At 43.7% G+C, this 23,865-nt stretch overlaps 1 pseudogene; it reads right to left on the bottom strand.

Moving 5' to 3' along the window:
- Positions 1-7,252: 7,252 nt before the first annotated feature.
- Positions 7,253-14,948, bottom strand: LOC143440578 (zinc finger and SCAN domain-containing protein 5C-like; annotated as a pseudogene).
- Positions 14,949-23,865: the final 8,917 nt, after the last annotated feature.

Genomic DNA, 23,865 nt, shown 5'->3' on the forward strand with positions numbered 1-23,865 from the left:
AGTAGCAATGAAAATAATTTTATGGTTGGTGGGGGGTCGCTACAACATGTGTTAAAGGGTCACAGCCTTAGGAAGGTGGAGAACCACTGGGCTAAACTGTCTCCTATGTTTCCTGCCTCAGGCAGAGGAGAGGGGAACAAAGGAGAACCAAGAGTTAGGACACATACGTGCAGAGGCCACAATAAGACTCATTGCTTTGTGTGCTAGCCTAAGAAAATCAATTTCAGGGGGGCGGTGGTGGTGCACGCCTTTAATCCCAGCACTTAGGAGGCAGAGGCAGGCGGATTTCTGAGTTCAAGGCCAGCCTGGTCTACAGAGTGAGTTCCAGGACAGCCAGGACTACACAGAGAAATCCTGTCTCGAAAAACAAACAAACAAACAAAAAATCAATTTCAAATGTGTGTGTTCACACCATATATACACATTTATGCTCATTTTATATACATAAGTTATATATTGTATATGTATAAATATAAATAATGCATTTATATTATGAGGTATAAGAGACCAACTCTTATAAATGTATATACATAAATATATGTCTATACATGTGTGTATTTGTATATACATACATAGGTATCTATATATGCACACAAAATCTTTAGAATCCACTTAGTATTAAATTTGTCTAGTATTAAAATTGGTATTAAGGGGGCTGGAGAGATGGCTCAGAGATTAAGAGCACTGGCTGCTCTTCCAGAGGTCCTGAGTTCAATTCCCAGCAACCACATAGTGGCTCACAACCATCTGTAGTAGTATCTGATGCCCTCTTCTGGTGTGTCTGAAGACAGCTACACTGTATTAATATGCATGGAATAAATAAATCTTTTAAAAATTAGTATTAAAATTGTCTTTAGACATTTTATTAGTATTAGTATTAAAATAGTCTCGAGTCAGGAATAGTGGGGCCCTGCCTGTAAACCTAGCACTTGGGGGGTAGAAGTAGGAGAAAAAGCCAGACTCCGTGACTTAGCCAGTTAGAGGTCAACCTGGGATCCTTGACACCTGGTTTACAGTAAAACAAAACAAAACAAAACAAAACAAAACACAAAAATATAGGCCAGTGCGATGGTTCAGTAATAAAGGCATTTGCTGCCAAGACTGGCAACGTGCATTTTGTTCTCTCCAGCCCCATAGTGAAAACAGAGAGCTGACTCTTGGAAAACTGTCTTTTCTGATCTTCAAGAGACCACGGTGACACAAGCAGACTCGTATGCACAATAAATAATTATAAAGAAAATGGTGGGGACCGGGTGGTGGTGGTGCACGCCTTTAATCCCAGCACTTGGGAGGCAGAGGCAGGCGGATTTCTGAGTTTGAGGCCAGCCTGGTCTACAGAGTGAGTTATCAGGACACCCAGGACTACACAGAGAAACCCTGTCTCGAAAAACCAAAAAAAAAAAAAAGAAAAAAAAAAAAAGAAAATGGTGGGATTGTAGACAATCTAAATATTCTCTATTGTCCCTTCTTGGTGTTATCAAGTGTATTGATAAATATACGTTATCACCTTTACAATCAGACATAAGCAACAATCACTTTTTAAATTAATGAGCACTGAGTAAAAGCAGGCCACCCTGGAGGCCAGCAGCTGACACACGATGTTTTCCAGGTTCTTAGAGTTAACTTTCTGATGTTAATTTAAAACTGCAGCTGGCAGGAACTGAGCTGCGCGCTCTGGGACTCATTAAAAAGTGGTAGGAGTACCTCCCACAGGGATCCTGAACACAGGTGACACCCCGGCTCAGCTCTTCTCACTGCTGGGTCATTGTGACCAATTTACTCAATCCCTCTTGTCCTGGCACACACAAAAACAAACACCAAAGAGAAAAAAAAAAAAAAAAAAAAAAAAAAAAAATAGCCTGCGGTTTGGCAGAAAGATCTGGGAATAAATCGATTTTAACCAAGTCAAGAAAGTAAAACTTTGAAAGAGCTACACAAGTGTTACAATGTTGCACTGGGGACTAATTAGCCAGCTTGCCTGTTTGGGTTCTTCTGTTTGCCAGATGACAGGAGCCCACGTTTCTTAATTCTCTATGGTCCCCTCAGCCAAGGACAAGTATTAGTTCCACTTCCCTCCTGTGCTCTCGGATGGCTCTTAAGCTTGGAGACATGCTTCTCTGTGGTGTGTGTGTGTACTTCTACTGACTTAATATTCATCAAGAAACTTTATAATTAAAATGCAAGTAGTGGATCTGCCAGATGGCTCAATGGGTAAAGTCTCTTGCCCCTCAAGCATCATCACAGTCTGTGTTCTATCCTGGGACCCAAATGGTGGCAAGAGAGATCAACTCCAGCCTCTTTTCCTCTGCCCTCTCCATATATGTGTATGCACAAGATATATATACACACAAATAAATAGATATAAAAAAATACAAATAGTTTTCCTGTTTCCAATGACAAAATCTAAGATTGTCAAGAAAGCACAGATCTCCCTATAGATTGTTCTGAATGGTTCTCTCTCGTCTTGACACTGTGTTGTAGATCTTTGTGAGTGTACAATGCACCTGGTTAACTAGTTTGCTTTTGAAAACAAGATCAGTTGTCCATATGTCACGGATCAGTAAGTGAAGGCTTTATTCGCTAGTGGGCACTAAGTAACGGTCAGATGGGGGAAGAGGCTGATATGTTGCTGCCCAACAGCAGCAACTGGAGCTTTGAAGTATCCCCTGTAACAGACGTTGGGGGAGATATAGCTTAAAAACTGGGCAACATATATATGCACTGAAGCATCTTATGGCGTTTTAATTATACCACTTAAAAATGGGGGATGGGGAGAAATGGTCCAGTGGTTAAGAGAACTGACTTCCTTTACAGAGGACCTGGGTTCAATTCCCAGCTCACAACCATTTGTAACTCTAGTTGCAGGGCATCTGACAGCCTCTTCTGGCCTCCAAGGGCTCTACAGGTAAAACACCCATACATGTAAAATAAAAATTAAAGAAAAAAAAATAGGGGATGGAGAGATGACTCAGTAGTTTAGAGCACGTACTCCACTTGCAGAAGACCTGAGCTAGATTATTGAACACCCACACTGATGGCTTGCAATTCCAGCTCCAGAAGATCTAACACGCATCCTGCCTCCTGGGGCCACTATAATCATGTGCACGCACCCCACTGTCTCCCCCACATACATATTTAAAACAAAATAAATATTTAAAAAAAAATGCATAAGACAGGCATGGTATTGCATACCTGTAAAGTCAGAACTCAGGAAGAAAGGGCAGAAGGGTTAAAAATTCAAACCAAGCCTCAGCTGTGTAGGGAGTTTCATGCCAGCCTGGACTACATGTGAACATGTCTCAACCACACTTATATTAAAGAATAAGCTATGAAAATGGGCGTTGGTGGCACACACCTTCAATCCTAGCACTCAGGAGGCAGAGGCAGGTAGATCTCTGAGTTTGAGATTGGCCTGATCTACCAAGTAAATTCCATAAAAGCCAGCACTACACAGAGAAACCCTGTCACGATAATAATAATAATGATGATGATGATGTATGGATAATAATTATACTATTAAATTAGATAACAGTATATTATCTGGTTTTAGTATTTAACATTGTATAGGTAATTCTTTTGTTTGTTTGTTTGTTTGTTTGTTTGTTTGTTTGTTTGAGACAGGGTTTCTCTGTGTAGCTCTGGCTGTCCTGGAACTCACTCTGTAGACCAGGCTGGCCTTGAACTCAGAAATCCGCCTGCCTCTGCCTCCCAAGTGCTGGGATTAAAGGTGTGTGCCACCACTGACTGGCATGTATAGGTCATTATTAATAAATTATTGCCGGGTGGTGGTGCTGCACGCCTTTAATCCCAGCACTTGGGAGGCAGAGGCAGGCGGATTTCTGAGTTTGAGGCCAGCCTGGTCTACCGAGTGTAGTTCCAGGACAGCCAAGGCTATACAGAGAAACCCTGTCTCAAAAAACCAAATAAATAAATAAATAAATAATTACTATTGTGTATGATGTCACAGATCTGTAATCCTGGCTACCAAGAAGACTGAGGCATGAGGATCCCAAGTTCACAACCATCATGGACCCTGTCCAGGACCCTGTTCCAAAATTAAAAAAAAAAAAAAAAAGCTGTAAAAGGGGCTGAGAATATAACTGACTCAATAGACACATTCTTTCCTAGAATCCACCAGTGAGGGGCTGGAGGCGTAGCTCAATGGCAGAGTACTTGCCTAGGGTACTGAAGGCCCTAGGACGAATGCCCTAGTACTAAAAATATAGATAGGTACGTAGTAAGTATGTAGGTCGATATACAGTCAGACAAACAAACTAAGAAGCAAACAAACAAGTAAAAAAAAACTGATAGAGCAAAAACAAGTTGCAATGAAGAGATTATTACAGGTACTGGAGAGATGGTTCAATAGTTAAGAGCACTGGCTGCTCTTCAAGAGGACCCAGGTTCAATTCCCAGCACCCGCATGACAGCGCACCACTGTAACTCCAGGGGATCTGACACCCTGACACAGACGAACATGCAAGCAAAACACCAATGTGTTTAAAATTTTTAAAAAATAATTATAAAAAAAAGAAATTATTCCAGGTGGTGGTGGGTACCATCTTTAATCTCAGCATTCAGGAGGTAGAGGCAGACTGATCTCTGTGAGTTTGAGGCCAGCCTGGCCAGTTCCAGGACAGCCAGGACTGTTACACAGAAACCCTTATTTTGAAAAACAAACAAACAAACAAACAAACAAACAGAGATCATCCCTTATTAAGAACAACTTCATATATTTCAGATCTGTAATAATGAAGTACTTTGTAAGATTTTTTTAAATCATGGAAAATCGGAGGTAGGGGAGACGGCTCAGCTAGTAAAGCCACTACCAAGTTGGATGACCTGAATTAGATACTGGGTGTTACAAGGTGGAAAGAGAACTGGCTTCCTCCACAAGTTGTCCACTGATTCCACAAGGACATCCTGGCACACAACCACCTGCAAATACAAAATAACTAAAACATTAGAAGCTGGGAAGATGGTTCAGCATATCATGATCTTGCAGAAACTGTGTTTCACTTCCAGCACCTACACTGGGCAGCTCATAACCACTTCTAACTCCTACTGCAGGGGAGTGGTTCTCTGTCCTCTTCAGGCTTCTGGAGGTATATACCCATATACAGACACACATACTTAATTTAAAATCTTTTTTTTTCTTCAAGAGATGGTTTCTCCAAGTAGCTCTGGCTGTCCTAGAACTTCCTCTCTAGACAAGGCTGGCCTTGAACTCAGATCTGCCTGCCTCTGTCTCCTAAGTGCTGAGATTAAAGGTTCACCATCAACTACCAGAAAATGAGACTGGTTTTTTTTTTTGTTTTGCAGATGTTCAGGCCGATCTCAAACTCAGAGATCTACCTGCCTCTGAGATCTCCTGGGTGCTAGGATTGAAGGTGTGTGCTACCAACGCCCATTTTCATAGCTTATTCTTTAATATAAGTGTGGTTGAGACATGTTCACATGTAGTCCAGGCTGGCATGAAACTGCCTACACAGCTGAGGCTTGGTTTGAATTTTTAACCCTTCTGCCCTTTCTTCCTGAGTTCTGACTTTACAGGTATGCAGTACCATGCCTCTCTTATGCATTTTTAAAAATATTTAGTTTTAAATATGTGTATATAAAATAAATCTTTAAAAAAAAATTTTGGCCGGGCAGTGGTGGCGCACGCCTTTAATCCCTGCACTTGGGAGGCAGAGGCAGGCGGATTTCTGAGTTCGAGGCCAGCTTGGTTTACAGAGTGAGTTCCAGGACAGCCAGAGTTACACAGAAAAACCCAATCAAAAAAAAAAAAAGGAACAAAAAAGACAGGTAAGTTTAGCTTCACACTATTTTCACAAAACTTAACCTGATTCCAAAAAGATTCCTCTTTACTAGTTTACCAGCTAGAAAAGCAGCTAGCTCCCTTGAGCTGGAAAGTTGACCCAGCATTTAATAGTGTGTGTTGGTCTTGTGGAGAATCCAGGTTTCCAGCACCCACATGTTGGCTAATGATTATCTATGACTGCAGATCCTGGAGATCTGATGCTGTCATCCGACCAACACAGGTACCAGGTGCTTCCGTGGTACATAATAAACATAAAATAAAATAAATACATGTAAAAAAAATTAAAAGGAGAAGAGATCTAGTGTAGCGAGATCTAGTTAAAGCCCCCCGCCCCACAAGTTAGAGAGGACTCGCTGCTGCCACCTGCTGTACATTTTTCAAAATAGCCATACATAGTCAAAACAAAAACAAAAACAAAAAACCAAAAAAACATACAGCCAGATGTCTTGGCTCAAATCAAGAGACTAAGCCAGGAAGATGGTGGTAAGTTCAAGACAAGCCTGGAAAACAAGACGAAATTCTGCCTCAAACGAATTTTTTTAAAGCTCCATGCAGTGAGTGTGATGGCTCAAGCCTGTAATCACAGAACTAAGACAGAGGCAAAAGGGGCTGGAGAGATGGCTCAGTGGCTGCTCTTTCAGAGGACCTAGGTTCAATTCCCATCACCCATAAGGCAGCTCACCATTGTCTGGAACTCCTGTTCCAAGTGATCTGAAACCCTCATACAGAAATACCCCAAAACACTAATGCACATAAAATAGAAATACGTTTTTACAAAGACAGAGGCAGGAAGTCAGCTCATGACCATCCTGGGTCATACAGTTCCAGGACCAGGCAATGGTACACATGAAGATCTTTAATCTTTAAAAACAAAACAAAACATATTTTTGATTGTGCTTAACTAGTGTGCAGAAGCCCTGAATTCAATCTCCAGCACCACATAAAACTGGGTGTAGGGGTGCACACCTGCAATATCCTCCCACCCCCAAATTTGGGAAAGGCAGGATTAGGAGTTCAAGGTCATCCTTACTAAAAGACTGTGACCATGTTCCTAAATTAACTTTATAGGGCATCTACCTGTACCAAGCATGACAACCTGAATTCAAGCCCAGGGACCAACAATGAATAAGGAGAAAACCAACTCTCCCAAGTTTCCCTCTGACTTGCACATACATGCCACGCCACACAGATAGCCGCTTTCTGCTAAAAGTCAGCTCCCAACACATTTAACTTAAAATTAGTATATATGTTCTAATCCCATCTCAGACAAATGAGAACCCACAGGGCATAGTGAAATAGACCACCAAGGAACACTCTATACAATGACCATAAACACATGAGACCTCATGGACTAGGTGAAACCCAGTCTCCATTTCTCTGGGGAAAGATTTCAATTTCAGACTTTCCAGGAAAAAAAAACTGGATCCAGAATCACCCAGACGCCTTTCTCAAGTGGGTTTTCATATGTCTCTTCAAAGTCCCCTGTTGTTGGAAATGCTTGTCACACTTCTTAGAGTTGTAGGGTTTCAAGTCGAGATGAATGCGGAAATGGACAGTGAGGTTGCTTTTGTGGCCAAAGTGTTCCCCACAAGTCTTACACATATAAGGCTCTCATTCCTGTGAACCCATCTGTGGCCCTGCAGGGTGGAAGAGTGGGCAAACTTCTTTCCACAGACTGTACAAGTGTAAGGCTTCTCCCCTGTAGCCGCCCGCTACAATTTTTCTTGTGACTGATAACTATATGGCGGAGGTGTAGCCGCCCGCGGCCACAAGTCAACTGGATTCACCTGAAAGGGGGGCTGGGAATGAAGGGGGAAGGAGGGCGAGAAGAGATGAGGCCAAGACAAAGTTCTCTGATCAAGGCCCCAAGCTTTAATGTTCAGCTCTCAATTTAAAGGGGAAGACCCAACCCACAACCCCTCCTGGTTTCAGATGGGTGGGATAATCCATAGTCCATTCCAGGTCACGGCCGGAGATGTCTCAAGGCAAGCCCAGGGGCAGTTCTGCTGTGTTCCGGGCAGCCAAGGTGGGTAACTCCACCTAGATCCTGTCACTTGACCTTGCTGTGGCAACCAAGGTCTCTCAGTCCTGCTCATGGAGGGGAGAGTACACTCCCCAGTGTGGACACACTGGTGGACTCTCAGATCTGAAGACTGGACAAAGGCCTTGTTGCACAAATTGCACTTGAAGGGTCTCACTCCTGTGTGTGACCTCTAGTGGAGGTCAAACTGAGACCTGTAAAGAAACCTCTTCTTGCTTTCAGTACACTGAAACTGAGCCTGGCCAGCAAGACTGTTAACATGTTCTACAGGCTTTGGGTTAGCAGGCTCTAGTTCATCTTCTGTATTGCCCATACAGAAGGCCACTCCTTGGGAAGTGGGTAAGTTGAAACTACGGAGACTCTGAAGATCCTTATTCAAGTCTAAATCTCTTTCCAGAACATGGGTCCATGATGGCACAGCATCCTCAACGGTGTCTTCTTGGGGCAGCATGACACCCTTTACTCTTGAGAGAACCAGCTGGAAGAGATTCCACACACAACATTTAAACTATTAGACGGTGTCTAAAAAAAGTATTACATGTATTTGATTATGTGCTAGTGTAAGAATGTGAATGTTAGAGGATAATTTAGGGTTGATTCTGCCCACTTTCCCCACTGAGACATGTAGTACTTAAAAACCATTTTGCTTGCCAGGTTGGTCCACCTGAGGCACAGCAGGCAGAGGTGAGATGTACACAGTATGCTGACTTCCATTGTCTGGATCTAGCATACCTCTGCAATTCGAGGATCCTTGTGGGACCCCAAGAGTGTCTTGTTTCCCTGTAGATGGCCTCAGGGGCCCCAGAAAAAAAACAGCTTGAAACCTGTCCCACCAATCCCTTGCCAGTGAGTCCACCAGAAGCACAGCCAGTAGAGGCGACATGTGCATGGTCACCTGGCTTCTATTGTCTGGATCTGGGTTTGCTGTGCTGGCAGAACCCCTCCCACTGGAGGCAGGGTTCGGGTCACCAGGAAAAACACACAACCACTACCAATCCCATGCCAGTCAGGTCTACCTGGGGCTCATCTGGCAAGCTGAGTTTCAGGGGTGGTTCAGTACACACACACACACACACACAAACGTGACTCACTATATAAACAACCTGACAGAAAAACCACATAATCATCTCATTAGATGCTGAAAAAGCTTTTGATAAAATCCAACACCCCTTCATGTTAAACATCTTGGATATATCAGAGATACAAGACATACCTAAACATTTAACACAACAAAAACACAGTATAGAGCAAGGCAATAGCCAACAACAAATTAAATGGAGAGGAACATAGGGCAACTCCACTGAAGTCAGTGACAGGACAAGGCTCTCCACTCTCTCCCTATCTCCTCAATGCATTACCTGAAGTTCTAGCCAGAGCAATAAGACAGCTAAATGAGGTCAAGTGGATACAAATTGTAAAGGAAGATGTCAAAGCATTGCTATTCCAGGATGATCTTATAGTATACATAAGCAACCCCAAAAGTCTACCAGAGAACAAGTACTACTGATAAAGACCATCATCAAAGAATGATAAATGTCCTGAGCAAAAAGTCAGGGAAACACCCTTCAAAATAGTTACAAATAACAAAATACATTAGTGTTAGTCTAACCAAGCAGGTGAAAGTACCGAGTGATAAGAACTTCAGATAAAAAATATGGAAAGATCTCCTGTGCACATGGATAGGTAGGATTAACATTGGACAAATTGATCATCTTACAAAACACAATCTACAGATTCAATACAATGCCCATCAAAATTCCAATATAATACTCTTAGAAAACTTGAGAGAAGAATTCTCAACTTCACACGGAATACTAAAAAACCCAGAATGGCTGAAAAGAATCCTGTACAATAAAGGAGCTTTTGGAGGTATCACTATCCCCGGCCTCAACCGTACTGCAGAGCAAACGTAATAAAAACTACATGATATTGGCATGAGAACAGGCTGATCAGTGGAACACTATTGAAGACCCAGAAATAAGCCTCACACTTATGGATACTTGATTTTTGACAAAGAAGCCAAAACCATACAATGGAAAAAAGTAAGCAAGACTGTCAGACAAACAGCCAGACAGCCAGACAGAAAGCAAGAAAGAAAGACAGCAAAAAAGCAAGCAAGGGAAAAAATCATATTCAACAAATGGTGCTGGTCTAACTGGATGTCTGCGTGTGTAAGAATGCAAATACTCATGTTATTATCTATCATCCTGCACGAAACTCAAGTCCAAGTAGATCAAGGATGTTAACAACAAGCTAGATACACTAAATAAGAGAGTGGAGAATACTCTCGAATGCCTCAGTACAAACACACAAACAAAGCAAATAAGCCAATTAAAAATGGAGGACATGGGCTGGAGAGAAGGCTCAGCAGTTAAGAGCACTGAGTGCTCCTCCACAGGTCCTGAGTTCAATTCCCAGACACCACATGGTGGCTCACAACCTTATCTGCAGTGGGATCTGATGCCTTATTCTGGTGTGTGAAGACAGCTACAGTGGACACATATCCAGAAAATAAATCTTCAAAAAAGAGAAAGAGAGAGAGAAAGAGAGAGAGAGAGAGAGAGAGAGAGAGAGAGAGAATTAAGAGTACAGAACTAAACAATTCTAAGAGGAATCTCTAATGGCCTAGAAACACTAGAAATGTTCAACATCCTTTGTCATCGAAGAAATGCAAATCAAAACGACCCTGAGATTCCACATTACAATGATCAGAATGGCTAAGATAAAGAAAAGTCCAGCAACAGTGTATGCTGGTGAGGATGTGGAGCAAGGGGAACACTCCTCCATTACTGATGAGATTGCAAATTTGTACAACCACTTTGGAAATCAATTTGTCAATTTGGGACTAGATCTACCTCAAGGAACAGCTATATCATTCCTGGACATAAAAAGATGCTCCACCTTACCCAGACCTCCCCCTTCTCAGAGATGAGGATGATAAGGATGAGTAAAAAATCGGGGAGGAAGGGGATGCAATTAGGATGTAAGTTCAATAAATAAATTAATGAAAAAACAGTGTATGCAAAAAAAAAGAATTTTAAAAAGTCCATTCCAACCATACCAGACTTGTCCAAACTGAACTCTTCTGTTGGTTGGGAACACCCACCAACTCCCCAAGAGTGCTGGACAGGGTAATAAGTTCCCAGTAAGTTCCCTCCTTGCACTCACCAGGACCCAGTGTGGAATGAGTGTCCTGACAAACAAAGGCAGATGTCTCCACCACTTTCCAGTCAGGAACTGAGTCATCCCCCAGGCTCTGCTCAGGTCTCAGGTAGGCTGTCTGTCTCCTGTCAGAATTACTCCCAACAAAATGTCCTCTTCCTTGACAAGGACAATTCAGAACAATTAAATATGGGTGTCTGTTTGTTCAATGGAGAGATGGAGGTTAGTAATCTGTCTCGATCTGGTGCACTAACTCTGTTTCACTGTTGTGGGAATATTCATACCTCTAGAGCCCACCTTCATATCCCACATGAAAGAATATTTTTCTCTTATTTGTTCATCTGTAGAAGTCCTGTGCTGCTTCTTCCCCCCAGCTCCATGCTCTCAATCAAATACTTTGGGCACAGAGCTAGATTATTCTCTGACTAAATCATGACTTAAATCCTTAAGTATTTTCATCTCCATTCTGCCATGGGGCTGATTACCTGTGCTCAGGTACCAAGCCTCTCTCACATGTCCCTGAGAAACTCTCTCACACCAGCCTCTATCCCAGAATTCCTTCTGCATCCTGAGTGTCCAACCTTCAATTCTACCCTTTTCTAGAGTCCATAGGGTTTATTGATTGACAGGTGATGCTTCAATACAATACATAAGGTAGGCTCTGAATACACACCTGTCATTTATGTATAACTATCATACCTCTAAATCTCACATTGGTTGTTATTTTAATTTTCTAAAAACATTCTGTCCTGCCCTTGACTCTACAAGCAGAATGCCTCTCATTCTTGGTGATACTAAGATTTAGGGTTAATGGGAATAGAGATGATATGACTCCGAGACTAAGATCACTGACAGCTCTTGTGGAGGGCATGGGTTTGCACCCAGAGCCACCTGTAAGTCCAGTTCCAAGGGTCTAACACTCTCCTCTCACCCCTGAAGGCTTACAGATACACACGCAAGAAAAATAACCACACATATAACATGACAATATAATAGCAAATTGATTGATTCTGATGTGGAGAAGTTCTCTTCTGGTACATATCGTGGACTTTGAAATGGCAGTGATAAACACTGTGAATAAAAACTCTTAGCCAGTTGTAGTGTCCCATGCCTTTAATCCTGGCAGTCAGCAGGCAGAGGAAGGCAGATGTTGAGTTAAAGGCCAACCTGGTAGTCTACAGAGCAAGTTCCAGGACAGCCAGTGCTACAGAGAAACCCTGTCTGGAAAAACAAAGCAAAAAGATTCTATGAGGCAGACATAAAGTGTGGGCAGAGAGGAAAGGGGTGAGGGGATAGGTGGGGTGAAAGGTCCAGAGGAGGGGGCGGTGCGTGGAAGAGCTGGTGACAGAAATAAAGCAAAATCTTAAGGACAGGATGACAGGACAGGGCAGGACTTCTGAACTCATGAACTTAAAGCAGCTAAGTGACCTTTACAGCATCCAGCCAATCACCATTCCAGCGAGGAGTAGGAGGAGCACAGGAGTCCCCGCCCCTAAAGGAGGAGCTTATGGACACTGGATGGCTTTGGGGGGCGGGGGTGGGGTGGGGTGGGGATTTGGTTTCTGTGATCACAGGTAGGTCTGTCTCAATCCAGAAAAACGGCCTCACACCCAGGCTGTATAGGTAGCACAAACTGGATTCAGGGGCAGGGAGGTTAGTCATCAAACAGGGGCTGAGGTAAAGGTATGGATGTGGAGAGGTTAAGAAAAAGAAAAGTAAACTTTCCTACTGGCTTCCGGCCCTGAAAGACTGCTGGAGAATGAACCAACTTCCTTCCACTCACCAAGTCTTCATTCCTCACACCCAATCAGATACAGTATTCTACTAGCTTTTTTTCTTTGCTTGTTCACTGGTCTGTGGTACTAGAGCTTTGTGCAGGCAACCACTCTCTTACTGAGATTCATATCTGCCTCCCCGCGGGTGAATTCTAGGCATGCCTGGTCTACCTCTGGCCACCCTCCTGGACCTTTGGCATTTTTTTTTTAATTGTTTGAAATGGGGTCTTGATGAGTTGCCCAGGCTGTCTCTGAACTCTATGTAGCCCAGAATGGCCTCAAACCTGATACCTTACTGTCCAAATGGCTTTGAATACAAGATAGCGCCATGCTTTATCTGAGTATGTTGATGCTGGCCTCACGGTTATTGTTGAGAAAGAGTCTCACTGTGTAGCCCTAGCTGGCCTTGAACTCAGAAGACACTTGTCCCACACATTCTACCTCAGAGCTGAGACTAGATGCTTGCACTGCCACACCTGCTCTTAATGCTGAGCTTTAATGAGTCGGCAGGTAGACAGGTCTTCATTCTGTACAACAATATGCCTGAGATATATCCATGGATGGTCAGTGTGTCCTACCCCAGCCATTAGCAAATCTCTCACAACTCCTGTCTTCTAGCTCCTTCTCCCAAATCACCCTCAGAGACAATGACATGCACTCACCTGGTTGGTGGATGGCTCTTCCCTTTCTGAGAGGTTCTGCAGCTCTGGGCTCTGCTGCTCCAGGCTGGCCTGGCCTCTGTGGAGTCCTATTTGATAGGTGCTCATGGGACGAATTCATGTGATCCCATTTCTCCTCTGGGGCTTCATCCTTCCCAACACTGGGATCCCGAAGGAGGTATGCCTGTCCGTGGGAGTAGATTATGGACTGTGGGGAGAGAGGGAATTGGGATCAGATCCTGAGTAAGAGCCTGGATAGAGTTCTCCCAGCAAGCACTCTTGCTTCTGTTCTGACTTAGCAGCCCAGCTTGGCATATTTGCAAATCTGTCTTTCTGAGCATCGATTGGTCCACAAAGTCACACTCAGCTACACACTGACTTGGGGACCAGCTACATTAGACCCTGTCTCAATAGACAAGGAGTCTGGAGCAGCAAAGTTGGGAAGACGGCTCAGTGATTATGAGCACTGACCGCTCTTTGTTCACTGACTCTTCAAGGTCACAGACCTGCACCAACACTGTGGCTCATAACTGTAACTCCAGTTCCAAGGGGACCTGATGCCCTCCTCTGGCCTCCCAGGGCATCATGAGTGCATAGGAAACATACAGATTAAACAACAGCACAACAACCACAACAGCAAAGGGACTTGAGAGTTAGCTCAGAGACTGAGAGCTCAGGCTGCTTTTCCAGAGCACCCGGGTTCAATTCCCCGCACCGACATGGCAGCTGAAAACTGTAATTCCAGTTGCAGTTCAGCTGGTACTCACACAGACATGCAGGGAAAACACATGAATGAATAAAAGCGTGTAAAATAAACAACAAATTAGTAAATAAAACATTGTTTATGTACCCTGATTGAATGAGCTGGTCATTGGTCTGTTAGCTTGCACTATTTCTGTACACTCCCTTGGCTTCTAAAAAAGGGTTTATGTGTAACTTTCACCAAACGAGGCCAAAAAAAAAAAAAAAAAAAAAAAAAGTCCCCAGAAGTTGTCATTTATCTCTTGGGAAGCAAAACTCTCCACTTCAGAGCCAAAAACTAAGGGCAAGATTGTCTGCAGGTTCTGCTCCCAAGCCACCAAGCCCTCACAGCTGTCTTTCCCAGAGCGCACAGCTGAGCCTCTGCTTACCCACTTGTGGGATTTCCCTTCCCTCAGCATCTTTTCCAGGTCTTTGCAGTTCTTCACTCCACTCTCCTTCACTAAGGCCTGAACCTCTAGTGGCATGCAGATTAGGAACTGCTCCAACACCAGCTGATCCAGGATCTCCTCCTTGCTGTTCAGGTCCGGCCTGAGCCACTGATAACATAAGTCAGAGATCCTCCGCAGGTCCTGGATCCGGTCGGACCCTTCCAGTGGTTCGTAATCTCGGAACTTTATGTGCCAAAAATCAGGATTGTAGTTTTCCTTTTCTCCATGTTTTACCTGGGACATTAGTGATAGTGGCTGCCCTGATCTGACAAGGCTATCTGATGGCCCATTCATAGACATATCAAGGGGTGAATATTTCCCTTGGTTTGGGAAAAGTTTGAAGTGACTCCTGTGTGAACCAGCCTACCCGTTTTTGCCACAGAGATAGGCTTGATGTTGATTCAGACACCTGGGAGGGCAAGAAGGAAGTAGATTCCTTTTATTCTGTTGCCTTCTAGATTTCATCATGTCTCATAACATAACCTCCCGCAAACAGTTGTGGACATTCACACTGTTAGGAACACACAAAATTGCTGCTGGGTGTGGTGGCACACACCATTAATCTGGGATGCTTGTGAGGCAGAGGCAGATAGATAACCTGTTTGTTCAGGCCAGCCTGGTCTACAGGGAATGAGTTCCAAGGTAGCCAGAGCTACACAGAGAATCCTGTCTTAACAAAACAAATAAAGGAAAAGTTTTCATGGAAAAAAGTTTATTGCCGGGCGGTGGTGGTGCACGCCTTTAATCCCAGCACTTGGGAGGCAGAGGCAGGCGGATTTCTGAGTTCGAGGCCAGCCTGGTCTACAAAGTGAGTTCCAGGACAGCCAGGACTACACAGAGAAACCCTGTCTTGAAAAATCCAAAAAAAAAAAAAAAAAAAAAAAAAAAAAAAAAGTTTATTATATAAATTAGATCTAAATTACTTTTTATATTTATAGCTTAAAACTTGGTAGTTGTTTGTAAATTTAACATTAAATGTTAATAGAAGACATTTATACTTCATTACAAAATAATTACAACTCAAAGTACCAGCTGTATAAATGAAATTACAATGATAAGACACTCTAAAACAAACCAAGAAACTAAAAACTACAGGGGTGGCTCACACCTCTTGTGCCAGGATCACTGTGAAAGATGAGGTCATGGTCTCTGTACAGACCAGGCTGGCCTTGAAATCAGAGATCTGCATGCCTTTAACTTCTAAGAGCTGAGACTAAAGGTATGTGCAACTGTGCCTGGCAAAACAACAATAATAACTTTAAATAATATGTGTGAACATTTTATGTGCATCCTTAAATTTTATCTGTTTAAAATGCATGCTTGTCTCTGTGCCTAGTACCCAGGGCCTTGGAGACCCTGAGAGTTGTAGGCAATTGTGAGCCTCTTGTGGATGCTACAAACTGAGTCTGAGTTCCCTGGAGGAGCAGCCAGTGTTCTTAACTGCTGAGCTATCTCTACAGAGAAACAAACTTTAGACAGTGTTTCTGTGTAGTTTGGCTAGTCTCTAACTCAGATTTTCCTGTCTGTTTGCCAAGTGCCTGGCCTCTCCTTTTTATGTTAATAATTAAGACAATAAAATAAAACTGCAGCTAATTGAAGACATAATGCTGTGTGCCTAGAATTTCAGTTCTCTAGAGGCGGAGAGAAAGGGAGAGAGAGAGACAGAGACAGAGTGAAAGAGACAGAGAGAGGGGGAGAGAGATTGCAAGGTTGGAGATGTATTGCAGTGATAAGGTACTTGCCTTCAATCTGTTATATCCCTCCTCCTCAAAAATAAATGAAAAAGCCCCCAAAAAATCATAAAATAAAACTCAATCCACATCATTCTCTACCCACACACAAGGTGTTTAAAAACTAATATATTTAAATGTTTCGGGAATTAGTGTTTCTTTTTTACTCTGTAGCTCTGACTGTCCTGGAATTCCCTCTGTGATCAGGCTTCCTTTGAGCTCAGTGATCCACTTATCTCTCCTCCTTAGTGCAAGGAAAAGGTTGTAAGAGTGCCACCAACACACAGCTAGAAATTAGATTTTAACCAAGAACTAGTGTCATCACTGATTTGAACTTGTTCCAAAATGATTTCAAGTTTTTGGTTTTTTGTTTTTGTTTTGTTTTGTTTTGTTGTTTGTTTTTTGGGTTTTTTGTTGTTGTTGTTGTTTGTTTTGTTTTGAGATAAGGTTGTGTTGGATAGAGCAGGCTGGCTTAAAACTCATCCCTTGTCGGGTTTTAGCATAAACTTTATAGCAATCCTCTGCTTCATCTACCTTCTGAAAGCTGCGATTCCAGGTAAGCCTCTCCACAATGGACTCCAGTGTTCTTCATGCCCAAGGCTTGCTAGAACTATGTTAATTAAAAATAATGCCTGGGGATTCCCGCTTCTGCTTCCAGCTCTCGAAGCTAAGGCAGGAAGATGGAGTTCCAGGACAGCGTGGATTCTAGAGCTAGACTATCTCGTGAGGAAAATAAAATAAACACGAAAATGCAAACATGCAACCACGTGACCCCGCAACCCAGCGTCCAGCTAGAGATCTGAGCAAAATGTAATCTGCTCTTGGAGTCTGAAACAGCAACATGGTTATCACCAGGAGCTGAGCACCAAGGAAAAAAGATGTTCACCAAAACGGAACAGTAGGAGTTCTAGGGACCTGGGAGTTCATTCTGTTTGTTGAAAATGCACCTCAACATGCTGCTTCCTCTGGCTGAAACTCAGCATCCTCCGACCTCAGGTCCATACTGCCTACCTAAAGGTTCCGTGTGCCAGTTAACTCTTGAGGGAGCCTCCTTTGTGTCCGCACAGCTTTGCTACTACTCTGCCTTCCTCCCTGGTTAACTTACCTTGCTTGTCCTGTCTTCCAGTCAGCAGCCCCTTCTTCCCAGATCTCTCTGCCAAGTGCTGGTTCTCTGTGAAGTGCTGGGAGCCACAGCGCCATAGCTTATATAGGGAGGATCAGACCCGTCGTCTTCCGGTTACTGGTTGGCTCGGAGACTGCATCAAACAAACAAACAAACAAACAAAAAAAAAAAAAAAAAAAAGCACCAAGCCTTTAGACGCCATTTTAGATTTCATATTAGAAACCAGGACGATGCCGGGGCAGTGGTGGCGCACGCCTTTAATCCCAGCACTTGGGAGGCAGAGGCAGGCGGATTTCTGAGTTCCAGGCCAGCCTGGTCTACAGAGTGAGTTCCAGGACAACCAGGACTACACAGAGACTGTCTCGAAAAAAACCAAAAAAAAAAAAAACAAAAAACAAACAAACAAAAAAAAAACAGAAAGAAAGAAACCAGGACGATAGACTTATGAAGGCTTATGAAGGGACTGCCAGAGGGAGGGGATAAATTTATTAAATTACCAGGTGTGGTCATGATACCAGCGACTGGGGAGGCTGAGCCCCAAGGATTGTCAATTGAAGGTTTGCCTGGGCTTCTGAGTGAGTGTAAGGCCAGCTAAGGAAATTCAGAGATTCTTCTCATACCTTTAAAAAATGAATAAGTAACCAAATTACTTTTGTCTGCCTCGGCTGGGGATACAGTTCAGATGTCAGGGTGTATGACTTAGCATGCAAGGAGCTGAGAGGCTCTGTTTTTAAACGCATAGCATAAAACCGGGTGTGGTGACACACACACACCTGTAATCCCAGGTAGGAGGGTCAGAAGTTTAAGGTCATTTTTAGCTACCTAGGATGGTTGGGGCTGGCCTGGGCTACCTCAGACCCTTTCTAAATGAATAAATGAGGCCTTGGGATGACACTGAGGTGTGTCTCAGAGATAAAGCATTTCCCAGGAATATCCCTACAGAGTTCCATCTCTGGGACCTGTTAGGGTGACAAAGATGTGTTCTGTACATGTATGAAATTAAAAAAAAAAAAAAGAATTAATGAAAAATATGTTTAAAAGATAATTTAGCTGGGCTTTGGTGGGGCACTTCTTTAATCCCATCTCTCAAGAGGCAGAGGTAGGCAGATGTCTGTGAGTCTCACAACATCCTGGTCTACAGAGCAAGTAGCAGGACAGTCAGGGCTACAGAAACAGACCCTGCTCCCAGAAATAATAAAGAGTGAAAAATAATAATAAAATAAATGAGTAGGCATGTCTAGTTTTCTGGTTATGGACTAGGTCTGCATGCACCCTACCATGATTATGGAGTCAATTTCTGAAAGTTTGAGCAAACTCCCAGGTAAATGGTTTTTTTCTGTAAGAGTTGTCTTGGTCATGGTGTCTCTTTTCACAGCATTGAACAATTAGACTCTTGCCTTTATTGGTTTTGTGTTATTGGTTTTTGTTTTGGGCTTGAGTTTGTTTGGTTGGTTTGGTTTTTGGAAACGGTGTTTCTGTGTGGGGCCCTTGCTGTCCAGGAACCCCGTTATCCAGGCTGGTCTTGAACTCAGAGAACGGCTGCCTACCTCTGCCTCTGGAATGCTGGGATTAAAGGTGTGTGCACCACTGTCCAGCTTTGTCTTTATTTTTTTGTTTCTGTTTGTTTAGTATGGCTTTGTTTTTCTGTATGTCTTAAAGCGTTTTATTTTGGAATGAATGTGTCTTTTATGTGTTCATCATACTTTGTTTCTTTGTGTGTGTGCATTGTGGGATACGAGCAGGTATTCAAGTGCACGACATGGCTCTGAGAAAGATGATCCAGTTTTCAGCAAGCTCCTTTGTACCCTGGGCCATTCAGAGGCCCTTAAATACATTCATTTAAAGGTTTGTTTTTATTTCAAATATATGAGGTTTTTTTGCCCAAATAACTGTAAGTAGAATTGAGAGTTATAGATGTTTGTGAGGCATCGTGAAGATGCAGGAACCAACCCTGGGTCCTCTGGACCATCTCTCCAATCCTGGAAATAAGTATTTCTAAGTATTTAGAAAAGCAGGGACCTGCTACTTCCAGGATGTTGAAGTCCTGGAGAGAGTGGTACACAGAGTGTACTGAATCCTCTGTAATATCCTTTTAACAGGCCAGCAACCAGGTATGCTACAATGCCCACCTTAGATTGGCCCCAACAGCCAAGAAGTACCAGCTCAAGTGTCAATAAAACCCAGGGTGGAAGCCAACCTGGAATCTGTGTCTGTTCAGCGCTGCCTCCTGCATGTGATAATGAGAAGGCAGCTCAGGTCAAGTCCTGCACTGAATTCACAGGAAAGGCAGTAATGCCTGACCCTTTCCTAGCCAGCTTCAGAGACTCCCTCTTAATAGAGCTGTAGTCCTACTGTGTGTCGGATTGTTTAGGGCTTTGGAAATGAGCATGTGCTGCTGTGTTTGTCAAAACCGAAAGTCAACATCAGGTTTTTTCCTCCACTGTTCTCTGCCTTAGGTTTTAGAGACAGGATTTGAATACTAAACCTGGAGATCATGTATTTGTCTAGACAGGCTGGCTAGCTGAGGGGGTCTCTGAAGGTATCAGCAGAGAGGAGAACTGAGAAGGGATGAGAATGAGAGCTTGGTTCAGATTGGCTTCTTCAAACCGGAGCAAATCTTGTAAGGAGTCTGATGGCAGGTGGTTTATTCCCAACATATTTAAACCCAATATTAGTTGGTGAACTAGTGAGGGCAGGATATTTTCTGGTATAATATAATTCCCACTGAACAGGAAACATAATTACATAGAAATCCCACTCAGGGTCCCTGTCATTTCTTACGAGAAAATGGGTTCTAGACATAGGTCACCTGTCCTAGTTTAAGAGCCTAGGAAAGGACCTGGCCTGGTCTTGGTTATACAGCTAGTGTAGAGGTCATTCAGGCTATAAGCCAACTCTGCTCCTGGGTGTGGGAGCTTGGGGAGCCCCTGGCTGAAAGGGTCAATTAGGTCACTAGCCACCTGCAGTCTTAGTTTTAGGAACTTGTTAGCCGGGATCACCAGGATATCAATCACTTGCAATTCTCAGCAGTCTGGTTGGGAAAACAGCAGTTTCTTTCCCATTACAGAATTAACATTTCTGATTTCTCAGAAAAGACATGGGCACAAGGACCTTCATGCTTGGCTAAAAAACCAGCACACTCAGGACTGAGATTACGGACATATACTGCCCTGCCAATTTCCTGATGTAGGTTCTGAACTTGTGTCTTAATGCTTGCACGGAACACACTTCCCAGGCCTAACCTAGGTCAATTTATTATTATTATTATTATTATCACATGTTTATTTATTTATCATTTGTGAATGTTCATGCATGTACGTGTGTGTGTGTTTTCATATGTGTGTCTGTTTGTATGTGAGAGAAGGAGAGAGAGAGAGAGAGAGAGAGAGAGAGAGAGAGAGAGAGAGAGAATCTTAGAATCCTCCACCCTTGGGAGAATAAAACCACAACCACAATTTTGAGCCACAATTGAAGCCAGCTTTAATTGAATACTGGCCAGGATGATGCACTGTAGGAAGGGCTTTTCCTGTGTTCTCAGAAGATGGCCACAAGTTGAATTTTCAGAGGCTTTAAAAGGCAACCCCATAAGACCACTGTATTTCCCATTGGGTCTGATCAGGGGCCAGCATACATCCTAATGCATTTCCTAACTATGTATCTTTCACTTATATGTGATCAGGTACATCCCATGCAATTGGGTCAAACAAATTTGTTTAGTGGAGAGAAAACATATGGCTTGTCATCTCCCATAAACAATAGCCTCTAGCATTCCAGAAAGTATCTGTCCTTGGACAAGGGGCTTACAACTGAGAGGCATTTTTGTTTCATGGATCTATTAGGCACAGTGACTAAAACTTAAAATGTTAAGTCTGGCTTTCAGAAGACAGAGACAGAGAGAGGGAGAGGTGGAGGCAGTGCACATGCTGTGGGACATGAATGAAAGTCAGAGGACAACTGATGGGGGGTCAGTTTGCTCCTTCTAGGGATTGAACTTGGGTCCTTAGACTTGCCAACAAGGCCCCTTACCCACTTAGCCATCTTGTAGGCTTCCACCATGAGGATGCATAAATCCCTGAGAGAATGAAGCCTGAGAGAAACAAAGATTCTCATCGCATAATAAAAGCACTGGAGGCTTGGGATAGGAATAGTGAAGCAGTTTGGTTAATGATTTTACAGGCCAAGATCATCCATGATGTCAGGAGTGTGACTACCTGCAGAGAATGGTTTATAAACCTGAACACAGGACCTCTGCTCATCTCCTTTACATTTGGAACAAATTCTTAATATGCAGCCCTGGCTCTCCTGGATCTCACTATGGTAGTCCAGACTGGCCTTGAACTCACAGAGATCTACTTGCCTCTGTCTCCTGAGTGCAAGGATTTAAGGAACCCCAGCACACCTGGCCCAATTTTAATTCTAGCAAACTGAGCCTAGCCTCCCTCAGGCATAGTTGGGAGGATGGTGTGTGGTGGATGGGGTGGGGACTGAACAGAATGTGGCTAAGTACAGATTCTGCTGCTAAGAAAAATCATTCCAAGAAGTGGAGAGGCAGGGTTGGAAGCAAACCAAGAAAGACTGCCATGCAAATCATGGTAACCACCGTGGGCAGAGAGTATGGTACCCACTGTGAGCCAAGGCTGCTTAATTCATTGGTTAAATATTACATTTATTGGGGCATTTATTTATTATGTATTTATATGTATGTTGGGAGCCGCAGTGATTCGCCATTTCAAGATGGCGCGGGCATCCTGTCCTCCCACTTGTAAACAACTGACTGCGCAGGTGCAAAAGTCACTGCCCATCCCGGGGCGTAATATGGGGTGATGAGTGAACAGCCAATCAGAAGTGAACACGCCACTCTAGGGTATATATAACAGTGCCTTTCCCGGGCTTGGGGCCTTTTCCGCTTCTGCTGTTACAAGAAGTAAAGCCTCGTCTGTAGTGATACCCGATTACTGTCTCCGTGTCCTTTTTTGAGGGCGAAGGGGACACAAAAGAGGTGCGCACAACATATGTACAGGTGCATTCATGGCAAGTCACCTTGTGGAAGACAGAAGACATCCTGTAGCAACTGCTTCCCTCCTTGCACCCTGTGGATACTGGGGGCTGAAACCCAAGTCAGCGATTGGAGGGAAATACCTTCACCCATATACTGAGTCCTCTGATCAGTCACTTCCCTCTCCCTTTCTGTAGGTTTTAGGATCAAACTCAGGTCATGAGGTCTGCACCACCAGACTGCAAGTGCCTTTAACCACTGAGCAATCTTGCTGGACCTCTTTTCTAATTTTATTTTATTTCTGAGGCAGGGTCTCAGGTACCACAGGCTAGCCTCAGATTCCCTAAGAAGCTCATGATGACCTTGATGTCCTGATCCACTCGCCTCTACCTCTCAAGTGCTGAGATCACAGGTCTGGGATAGACCTCAGTCTGCACTGTTGTGGGCCTCCAACCCAAGGTTTCCAGTGTGCTAGGCGGGAACGCTGCCAAATGAGCGACAGCTAACTTACCTAAGTAAGTTAGTAAGTAAGCCTCATCAACTCTCATGAACGTGGGGGCCACCAGTGTCCTCCCCATTTCATAGCCAGCAATGGAGGCACGGTGAGATTCATCCTGCATGTCAAGCAAGTGGCAGAGCTGAAATTTGAACCCTCAACAGGCTCTGTACCTAGCCTGCCACCTGGACTCACCCTTCAGACCCATGTAGATATGGATGCTATGGTTTGAACCTGAGCCATCTCCCACGGCCTTGTGTTTTGAATACTTGTTCATTCCCCTGGGATTTCTAAAAGGTTGTGGAACGTTTAGGAGGTGGAGCCTAACTGAAGAAAATCGGTCTCTAGGGGTGAGCCTTTGAAGGTTGTGGTCCGACTCATAGTTTTGGCTACACAATGACCCCTGGCTTCTTCCACACTCTCCCTCATCCATGATCCAACCCTGCTATCCAAGTCTTGCTTACTGTGATGGAGGGAAACCCTCTGAAATCAAGAGCCAAATGAATCTTTCTACCCTCATCAGGTATTTCAGTCACAGTGATGCAAACACAACTAATCTAGTGTCTTTGCAGGGACACAAAGCCACTAGCCTCAGGTAGGCACCAGTGGGGGCATGAGACATGAAGAAAAAGCACTTTCCAGGACCCAGGAGGTAACCAGCACTATTAAGGGTCCAGCCTCCTCGTCCCTGGAAGAGATGCAGAAGTGAGGACTCAGACAGCAAATTGCCAAGATCCCTCAAGTCTGGGGTGATGCAGTTCACCATGCCACCTCAATACTACTAGCCAATGACACAACGGAGCTTTGCTTAGTCCCTGTTTCAGCCCCGTGCAAGTAGGACTTCCTACAATCCAGAAAGTGGAGGACCCAGG

This window comes from Arvicanthis niloticus, chromosome 30 (assembly GCF_011762505.2).
Source record: "Arvicanthis niloticus isolate mArvNil1 chromosome 30, mArvNil1.pat.X, whole genome shotgun sequence".
Lineage (NCBI taxonomy): Eukaryota > Metazoa > Chordata > Mammalia > Rodentia > Muridae > Arvicanthis > Arvicanthis niloticus.